This window comes from Heptranchias perlo, chromosome 17 (genome assembly GCF_035084215.1).
Source record: "Heptranchias perlo isolate sHepPer1 chromosome 17, sHepPer1.hap1, whole genome shotgun sequence".
In the NCBI taxonomy this organism is placed as follows: domain Eukaryota; kingdom Metazoa; phylum Chordata; class Chondrichthyes; order Hexanchiformes; family Hexanchidae; genus Heptranchias; species Heptranchias perlo.
The window spans coordinates 27,880,057-27,891,281 of NC_090341.1; the positions used below are offsets into that span (position 1 = coordinate 27,880,057).

The window sequence follows — 11,225 nt, forward strand, 5'->3', positions numbered from 1 at the left end:
GCACCAAAAATATATAATTTATCTCATTGCTGTTAAAGGTACCTTGCAGTGCATAAATGACAGCATTAATCGACGTTGTAACAGTGACTGTACTTCAAAATATAGCTTACATAGAATTATATACAATCTATGGCACAGAAACAGGCCTTTTGATTCAAATGATCTATGCCGAGGTCGATAATCACCTGCTACAACTCTGCTTAAATGCAATCCTACCAATGTTACTACAAGAGAATGGCAGAACCCATGGAAATTCAGAGCTGTTGTGTCCAACAAGGATTTAAATACATTTGAGATACCCACAAGGATGTTAGCAGAGCCGATGACTTTGCTTTCAGTGTTAATTTTTCAGTAAATTTGGAAAGCTTTGTTGGATTTTTGGGAATGATCAAAGTTACAGAAAACTTCCACTGAATTATTATCAAAGCCAGAGTAGATTTCAGCTTTTATCTTTGCAAACACTTCCCTCTGTTGGCAGGCTGGAAGATTTAGACTGTTTTTTTTTTAGGTGATCCTTATGAACAGCAATACGCACTAGAACGCCATTGTAGGCAACTAGTTAAAATGGACAAAAACCTTGCATATAACCAGATTTGTACATGGCACGACTAAATAAACAATTACTGATTATGCAAGAAGAAAAATTGTGACTTGATCATTTAAATATTTCAGAACATTATCAGGAGTTCTGTGTGCTCCTTGAATGTCCAATGAACAGTTCTTATTGTCTCAGAGTTGATAATAATATGTGAATCCAAAACCATCCTAGCTGTGGTATAAGTTTTACCTTAAACTCACTGTACCTAGGCCAGATACAATCCTTTCATGATTCCTGCATGGAATTTTTATTGTACTCCACAATTTTCTAATCATGCATCTTAATAGGTAGAAAAGCATAGACAATTTTTTTTAAAACAGTTCTCCTGTTTTCGGTTTTCAGTAGCTTTTCCAATCACATTTCCTGAGACCATGGCATGATTTAACCCAAACCTCTCCACAGGATCTGTCATTACTACTCCATAGTCAAATAACTGCAGGTGAGTTTCTGTTTGGAAAGTGATAATGGCCAAACTCATCTAATACAAGGACAGCATCTCAAACTCACAGCTCAAACTCAAACTTGTACATAGGACAGTCATGTGATCAATTAACTGCATGCTTTATCATTCCATGTATTTTCAATATTCTCTGAAGTTCATTGCAGGAAAATCTGGCTCCTAAAGAAGATTGACCACAGAAGTTTTGTGTAAATACAAACTAATAACCAGGGACGAACGCCAGGCACAAAGTGGAACTGATCAAAGCTGCTCATACCGTCACTTTAAAATATGTCACCATGTGGATGTATATGACCATTTTCTGCATTGTTTCCAACATTTCTGTTCATCATGGTCAGCAAGTGCAGGATGAACAACTGCAACAAAGCTTCATTTTATTTAAATATTTTATTTTTATATTTGTCATAGAATTACATAGAATGTACAGCACAGAAACAGGCCATTCGGTCCAACAGGTCCATGCCGGTGTTTATGCTCCACATGAGTCTCCTCCCTCCCTACTTCATCTAACACTATCAACATATCCTTCTATTCCTTTCTCCCTCATATGTTTACCTAGCTTCTCCTTAAATGCATCCATGCTAGTCACCTCAACTACTTCTTGTGATAGTGCGTTCCACATTCTAACCATTCTCTGGGTAAAGCTGTTTCTTCTGAATTCCCTACTGGAGTTATTGGTGACTATCTTATATTTATGGCCCAAGTTCTGGTCTCCCCCGCAAGTGGAAACATCTTCTCCACATCTATCCTATCAAACCCTTTCATAATCTTAAAGACCTCTATCAGGTCATCCCTCCGTCTGCTCTTTTCTAGAGAAAAGAGCCCCAACCTGCTCGATCTTTCCTGATGGGTATAATCTCTCAGTTCTGGTATCATCCTAGTAAATCTTTTTTGCACCTTCTCCAGTGCTTCGATATCCTTTTTATAATATGGAGGCCAGAACTGTTCACAGTACTCCAAGTGTGGTCTAACCAAGGTTCTACACAAGTTTAACATAACTTCCCTGCTTTTCAGTTCTATCTCTCTAGAAATTAACCTCAGTGCTTGGTTTGCTTTTTTTATGGCCTTAATAACTTGCGTTGCTACTTTTAGTGATTTGTGTATCTGTACCCCCAGATCCTTCTGCTCCTCTACCCCATTTAGACTCTTATTATCCAAACAGTATGTGGCCCCCTTATACTACTTACCAAAATGTAATACCTCACACTTATCTATATTGAAATAGATTTAGATAGCAATTCAGTAATATCTGTCCATTTTTATTATTATTTCAAAAGTGATTATCAACATTTATAACAATTTAGTAAGCTCACAATAAGTTACTGTACAGGTTTCTCTAAAATGCGTAACTCTAAATACAGACTGACTGGTAATTTTGGTTTAATTGGTGATCCAGTGGGGAAACGGGGTTATGCACCCAATCCTAGCACTCTACAAAAGGATATGCTTTAGTAATTCCTGGCAGTGTAAGGAAACCAGTCTCCTGGTCTGCAGAACAGTCTCAATGTCTGAACCTTGCTTTCAGAAGATCAGGATTTTGGATCAGATATTCCTCTCATTTTTGTAGACGTGAAACAGAAAAAGGGTAAAAGATTGCCCTACAAGTTTTCATTAATGGGTTTTAATCTCAATATCTAAAGGAGTACTCTCTACTGTACCATCATGACATTTCCAGTTGGCACACCAACCTCCCTTGTGCCATTATTGCCATCTAGGACTTAATTGGGAGAAATTTGTGCTGTGGATTATTGCTCACCACACAATAGATTGAGGCCAGTCAAAATCAGTTCACTTGGGACCCTTACAGTCATGAGAAAGCAGATGTTGACTCCATCAATTGAGGGTGGACTAGAATCCAGGGCCTAGAGATAAAAAGATTGTGTGAAAATCCACTGCACCAACTAATTCCATCCTCTCCCAAAGGAAGGAAGATTCCAAACATTAAAAAAAATCAAAATGGAAAATAGTTAAGAGTCATAATCAAAAGTATGTAAAATTATAGATGGAAAATAATTTTTACAAAAAAAAGACTAAAATGAAATTGAAAGGAAAGGGACAGTAGCAGAAGACACTGATGTTCCAATTCTTATTTTTATTAATTTGGGCTAACTATTTTCCCACTTTCATCCCTCATCTCACCAGTTTCTTTTTCTTTGAATGATCAAGTGTAAATGTTCAATATGGCAACATTCTGTTTGGAAACCCAACAAGCTGGAATAAGAATAGAAGTTTGTCAAGAAAATAATTCTCGATAGGAGTTGGCGCTACTTAGGAGTCGGCTATTCATTATTTTACGACCTGTCTGCAAGAATGCATTAATCTTTCTTGGTTCAGTACCATCCCACTATTCAACCACAATTGCTATGTGGTTGTGCCATTTACATTCCAGGGAAACCTGATCACATTTTTGGAGCACTTTTAGATAATTTCATTGCTCAAGAGTAGCCATTTAGATGCAATTAGGGCAACCCGTTTTGTTTTCAAAAAAAGTACATAACCTATACGATTCTTAGAAAACTTATTTGAATTGACGGTTTTGGCACAGATTAAATGGTGCCGCAGTCTGTGAACTCCAACTTGTAATTATAGAGCATTGAGACATACTGTATCTGGCAGCATGCAACTAACTAGCAGGATAGTAATAAGAAAACTAAAGACATTGAAATATTTTCTCAGACTAATGGGCCAAGTAGGCATCACAATGTTGATCCTTAGAAACTCTTTCATGCATGACTTCAAGAGACACATTAACCTGATTAGTAAAAAAAAAATTGAGGTTTTGAAGGATTACAATAATCCAAACTCTATTTTTGTATCTTCTGAAGAAGATTTACTGTAATACATATTAAATCATTAGCTGCAGGTAAAATGTTTACATTCATCGAATGTTTACTTGCTGTCAAACCTGATCATCCATAAACCTTTAAATACAGCACCTTATCAGGGCAGTGGTATTAGTGGATAAATGGAAAACTGGGTGGAAAGGCAACGTTTATGAAACGGAGGAGAGTGGGCAGAATGGTGGTATTGAAAGCAAGATTTACACAAACATTGGCCCAGATTTTGCTGTAGCAGGGCATCTAACAGTGTCTGCCATTAGTTAGACTTGCCCTTGCATGTTTAGGTTTTCAAATTTTTTGCGTGGCAAGTTGCTGAAAGTGTGAGCTGATAACATCGCAGTGAGGGGACTGGACACCTGGAATCTGAGTGAACAGGGCAAGCAACTGTGTATCTCCTTAATCAATCAGATTGAAAGATTGAGAAATAAACAGCACGAGGACCGAGAAGGAAGTGTAAATTAGAGTGGGTGAATTCAATGTCAAATCAGGTACAGAAAGAGAAATAAAGAGAGGGAAAGAAAGATTGGATTAAGAGAGAGAGAAAAATGAGACAGAAAGGAAAAGTAAAAAAAAATTAAAAATTAAAAATTTTACATTTTTAAAAACTCCAACAACAATTAATACTTGTAATAGTTAATCTTCAGTGCCAGAAAGGTTGACTAAAGGGTATTTAGACTTGAAATGATAAGACAATTTTCTTTGGCGAATTTAGTTCGTATCTACCGCTCAAATACAGCAACTTCACACCGTTCAATGCATTTCAATGGTGAGGCAGACAGCGAGATACCGTTTTTGTGAAGCTAACAGTGGAGCAGTGCAGCTTGGACAGCAACTTTTGGATATTCGCATTTAACTGCACATTTGCCCTTCGTCTGAAGTTGCTGTACCATATGTGTGTAAATAACGGTAAACGCCTTTAGCCTCACCATTATTTTGACAGCAAAATTTGGCCTAATAAATTTAAACTTTCTCCTACCAAAAGTGGTTGAACAGTTATGAATTCTCATTGAAAAATTCATGGTAGGCAAGGGTTGATTTAAACAACCCCAGTCAAAACTGCATTAGAGCTCCCCATCATTCATTTGCACTTTATCCCTAAACTAGTTCATGCATCAAACTGTATCAAATTGCAATCTACATACCTTCCTACCAGACTGATATGAAAGTTATTTCTGAACTGGTTATTAAACAACACCATGATGTGTGTATGAGTAATGTCTTGCATCAAGTGCAAGGGGCTCATGGATCTTTTCATCTTGAATAACAAGAGTATCCACTCATCTGCCTCTGCTCATCCTCCTCCTAAACCCCCAAATCCGCCCCATATCCTGCGCTGATCTTGATCACTCTGTAGCTTCTCTCTCATATACCCCTACTCTTGCATGCTCACCTCCTATAGAAACTCACTTTCTGTGCCCCCAACCCCCTCCCAATCTAACTTCTGACCACACAACTATGTCTCCTTGGTCCAATACTCACTGAGATACAAACTATCAACAGAACGGAACCATGAGCTATTTTCCATTTCTATCTCTATCAATGCATTTTTACATTTAGGGTATACCACACTGAATGCCCTGTTTGTTGCAATTTAAAAAAATCTCAAGAGTAAATGGCTCACTGGATCAAGATCAAAATATACGTAAAAGTGCACTGGGACTTAAAGGATTTATTATTTACGATTTGGATGCTGTAGCTGCTGCTAATAAATTATGGGAAATCATTTCCCATAAGCAAGTAAAATGATATTATGTTCACAGATTATTGTCATTCTGTTGAAATTATATTCATGTATTTTAATTTATTTTTGCTCTTTTTCGTAACACCGTAACTTAGTAACAGAAAACTCTTTGGAGAGGGCGTTGTTAGTGTTTATTATTGCACAATTTTCAGCCTATCTATGACATCTGAAAAAATTAAAGCCATTTTAAATTAATTTGAAATTCTACAAGGCTATTTCTATCAGTGTCACAAACCGGTCTTGTGACATTTTCCATCTGCATGGTATTTTGACTTTCCCCAGCTTCGAGCGGTGGGGGTAGGAAATGGCGTTTATAAAAGATGCCTTGGAGTTCTTCATTTTTGACAAATATTTAATGACAGTTTCAGGATTTTAGAAGACAGAAGTTCACTTTGCCTTGTGCTGTAGGATCAGGATTTCTTGGTGGTCCTTTGCTGTGTCGGGGGAATTCTGATGCACATTATCTACCATATGTTAGTAAGTTTCAAGGTTTGCAACTGGCTGATGTCTTTCAACTTTCTAATCAGCAGATTTCTGGAAATGGACAGCTGCTGCTCACTGGTAACATTTATCTCATTGGTATACAATCGGAAATTAGTCTTTCTGTAAAATTACTGTAAGACTGCTGAGAATTCAGCATTGGGTGAACTCATCTATTTTGTACCATATAGATAGGTATAGAAAATTACAGTTTAGAAACAGACCATGATATCTAATAACTAAGATGTTTGAAAGTGAATGATATTTATGAAATGCAGAGCTGGCAGTGTACTGCTGAGAGAGGTCCTCATCAAAAATAAAAGTTATTGGAAGTTGTTCAATTCCACATAAGGTGCAGATTCTGTCACTTCAAAGGAAATAGAAACTTAGGATGAACCCATAAAATTTAAATTTTGGTTTGGTCTAATCAAACCAACCAATATTTGCCTAGGCCCTGCCCCAGGTTTGCATTCATCCCTAAAAACATGTCACAAACCATTTCAGGCACAATCAATAAATAAATGCATATTAGTTAAAGGGCAATTGGCTGGGGGAGAATAGAAACCATGAATATAAACAGCATTGTGCATTTCTGTACTTCATTATTGTGGGACGTTATGCATCTGCTGTGTTTTCAACAGCACTAAATTTGCAGAGTTTAAACAATGCACACTTCAGATAGAAGCTCACACTGTTTAAATTTCTGCTACTGAAAAGTTTATTGTGGACTTACCAGGTAGGCATTCATCTTGGGCAGTGTCGCTGAGCGGGCAGTATGGCTGGTATCGCTGAATGGGCAGTATCGCTGAATGGGCAGTATGGCACCGAACTCCCATTATACGCCCGCCTGATATTCAGTCCTATTGAAGTCAATGCACCTGAACATCGAGCGGGGACAATAAGGGGCGAGCGATCGATACCACCCATAATATGTTCCGCCCAAGACGAATTTCTACCCCATCATCTGTACTGGAAAACAAAAATCTGTTTTGTTCATAGTCAGGGTTTCTAACTTACATAGAATGTACAGCACAGAAACAGGCCACTCAGCCCAACAGGTCCATGCTGGTACTTATGCTCCACACAAGCCTCCTCCCACTCTTCTTCATCCAACCCTATCAACATATCCTTCTATTCCTTTCTCCCTCGTGTTTATTTAGCTTCCCCCTAAATGCATCTGTGCTAGTCACCTCAACTACTTCTTGTGGTAGCGAGTTCCACATTCTAACCACTCTCTGGGTAAAGAAGTTTCTCCTGAATTCCCTTTTGGATTTATTGGTGACCATCTTATTTTTATGGTCCCTAGTTCTGGTTTCCCCCACAAGTGGAAACATCTTCTCTACGTCGAACCTATCAAACCCTTTCATAATCTTAAAGACCTCTATCAGGTCACCCCTCAGTCTTCTCTTTTCTAAAGAGCCTCAGCCTGCTCAATCTTTCCTGATAGGTATAACCTCTCAGTTCTGGTATCATCCTAGTAAACCTTTTTTGCACCTTCTCCAGTGCCTCTATATCCTTTTTATAATATGGAGACCAGAACTGTTGACAGTACTCCAGGTGTGATCTTACCAAGGTGCTATACAAGTTTAACATAACTTCCCTGCTTTTTAATTCTATTCCTCTAGAAATGAACCCCAGTGCTTGGTTTGCTTTAATTATGGCCTTATTAACATGCGTCGCTACTTTTAGCAATTTGAGTATCTGTATCCCAGATCCCTCTGCTCCTCTACCCAATTTAGACACTTATTTTCTAAGGAGTATGTGGCCTCCTTATTCTTCTTACCAAAATGTACCACCTCACACTTAGCTATAACTGTTCTCATAACAGAAAAACATGCTATAATCTTTTGCACCGCTAGTGGTTTAGTGATACTGAGCCTTACAGCCTAGGATGTTCTGTGATGAGCAGTTGATTTTAGCTGAGGCAGTACTGAGGATATTACATTTAGCCTGAGTGCTTTTAAGCTTGGGAGGATACTCCCTGCTTTAAAAGTACATTTTTTTTCAAATCCTCTGTGAAAAAATGGTGAAAAAACCCTGAAATGTGACGGGTATGTAGGTCAGCAGCCAAGAAGTAGACTCAGTGAATAGAATTGTTTGCGACATAGAACAGACAGTGAATGTGTCGGTCAGATTTGACTGGTTACGAGATTGCTTTTTTAAGGTTTTGATGCTTAGAGCAAGACAAGATATTGCTAGAAACGTGAAACATTTTTTCCATTTTTGCACCAGGTGCCAATTACTAGAGTTGATTTTATTTAGTTGTCTTTGATCCAATAGAAATCACATGCTTCGTTCTTACAATCCACTAAGAATATTCAATGCCAAGGGTTGACAGAATTTTCTATCATTTTTAATTTTCATCCATTCTTTGTGACAGGACTGCTGGGATTAGGCTCACAGGCCAAGTTTTTTTCTCACAGTACAGCTTTCACAGACCATAGAGACGCATAATACAATCATCCTGTCCTCCTTATACAATGTCAAAAGAGAGCTCAATCAGCGACAGTGGGAAGCCATTCCCAGGAAGCTCTCATCTCAGTTGCAAAGCTATTATTAACACTACTGGGACTGCAATATTCCTTTACTAACACCACCATGTTGGTGTCTTGATATCCAACTAAATATCTGTAACACAAAGACAAGTCAGAGTTGTAAAGAATTATGATCAACAATTTATCTGTCTGCATCCATTCTTTTCGATTTTTCTTCAGGAGAATGTGCCCGACAATTTGACTAGATTAGTGCACACAGTGGGGATTACAAGATTATTGAAACGTTTGAGGTGAATGACTGTGGGGTATATTTTCCTGTGTGCAAAGATTTTTTTTGTTGAAATAAAGCAATGACTGTTTAACAAAAGAATTTGCCATAGCATCGCTCACCTCTGTCCCTTCTCGGCCCATCAGCTTATGACACTCTCATCCATGTCTCTGACACTTCCAGATTGAGCTATTCAAAGCTCTCTTGGCTGACCTCCCATCCTCCATCCTCCATACATTTCAGCTCATCCAAAACTCGGCTTGATGTATCCTATCCCACACCAAGTCCTGCTCGCTCATTACCCCGACCTCACTGACTTACATTGGCTCCTGGTACCTCAACATCTCAAATTTAAAATTCTCATGCTCATGTTTTCATGGCCTTGCCGTTCCCTGTCTCTGTAACCTCCCGACAACACCCATCCCCCTCACAGCTCTCCATATAAATGCAAATTGTTGTTGTTGGAACAGTTGGAACTGTTTAATATTTATAATCTTGTTCTCAGACATTCTTAATATAGAAAAGATATTTGGAATAATTTATATCTCCAAATTTGATTAGATCATATTTGCAGTCAACATCCTTCAAAGCTTTATTCTGGTCCATTAGGCAAAACTGTTTGGTAGGAGAAACTTCAACAGTTCACAATATTTCCCCTCCCGGAAGAGCTGGGTGCCACTTGTTACAGAAGCTTTGAGCCATAAAGCCAAGGACATCTCAAACTGATAGTTCTGTGATAACCTTACCACATGATTGGAAGGTGTGGATTTGCAACCGTCCCAAGCTAAATTGATGCCAAATCAATGCAGATCCCATTTCAGCAGAAAATCCTGCTTTCTTAATCATGATCTTCTGTCACCTACCAACGATCCCAATGTGCATAAGGAAAATTCTAAGCAAGGTGTCTAGATATCCACTGCAGGCGACCCTAAATGGCATTGTCAGACAACACAGCCCTGGTCTCCATTTCACCCTTCAGATGCCTACACTGCGTAATTCTACTTTAATGTAAAGCTTCCAGCACCTCCTCCCATGGAGAATCGGTTCTACAATAAGTAGCCTTTTCTAACTGCTTATCCAAATTGCAGTATCCAGAGCTTTGTCTGAATAATTCCACTGTGGATATTGTTTGATCACTTCCAGTAACATCTTTTGACCTGAAGTTACAAATTTGTACAGGGCTTTTGTGAAACTGTGTACCGTTTTGGTCTCCTTATCCAAGGAAGGATATACTTGCCTTGGAGGTGGTGCAATGGAGGTTCACTAGATTAATTCCTGGGATGAGAGGGTTATCCTATGAGGAGAGGTTGAGTAGAATGGGCCTATACTCTCTGGAGTTTAGAAGAATGAGAGGTGATCTCATTGAAACCGATAAGATTCTGTGGGGGCTTGACAGGGTAGACGATGAGAGGTTGTTTCCCCTGGCTAGAGAGTCTGGAACTAGAGGGTATTGTCGCAGGATAAGGGGTCGGCCAGTTAAGACTGAGATGAGGAGGAATTTCTTCACTCAGAGTGTTATGGATCTTTGGAATTCTCTACCCCAAAGGGCTGTGGATGCTGAGTTGTTGAGTATATTCAAGGCTGAGATAGGTAGATTTTTGGACTCTAGGGGAATCAAGGGATATGAGGATCAGGCTGGAAAGTGGAATTGAGGTTGAAGATCAGCCATGATCTGATTAAATGGTGGAGCAGGCTCGAGGGGCCATTTGGCCTACTCCTGCTCCTATTTCTTTTGTTCCTAACATTTCTCATTCTGAACCCTCCAAGACCTCAATTACTATCTTCAACAGTTCATTTCACTGTTACCTCGTGAAAGTAAGGAAAGTAAGGAAATCTATGCAATTTCTCCTATTTATCAGTTTATGTAAACAATAGCATAATAGTGCTGAGACAACCTTACCAGAATTAAATGACATAGATTTGTTAGCTAAAAGTCTGAAACATTGACCTGGAAATCTAGACCATTTACCAGAGAACACAATGTGTGTATCTATTAAAACACATCTAAAATATCAATCTAGAAGCCTGGCAGAAGTGCTTGCTGAAGAACATAGCATTCAGAAGTCATCTTTAAAGAAGGTGGAACAACTTACATTCACACAGCACTTTTAAAGTAACAAAATGACCCAGGGCCCTTCACAGGGAGATGGAGGAAATCAGGCACTGAGCTGGTATTGGGTAGGATGTTAGGGGAGGGGACCAAAGGTATGGTTAAAGAGGTGAGTTTTGAGAAGTTTTTTGAGGTGGGAAGAGATGAGAGAGTAAGAGTGTTTAGGAAGAGAATTTCAGAGTGCGGGACCATCAAAGCTGATGGTCTTGATTGTAGGGAAGGTGGAACATACA

At 38.8% G+C, this 11,225-nt stretch overlaps 1 protein-coding gene across 1 annotated transcript in view; it reads right to left on the reverse strand.

The window, feature by feature from the left end:
• Nucleotides 1-11,225, reverse strand: part of LOC137334218 (protein FAM107B-like) — a 178,674-nt gene that overhangs the window by 81,751 nt on the left and 85,698 nt on the right. The gene's annotated exons all lie outside the window — the stretch shown is intronic.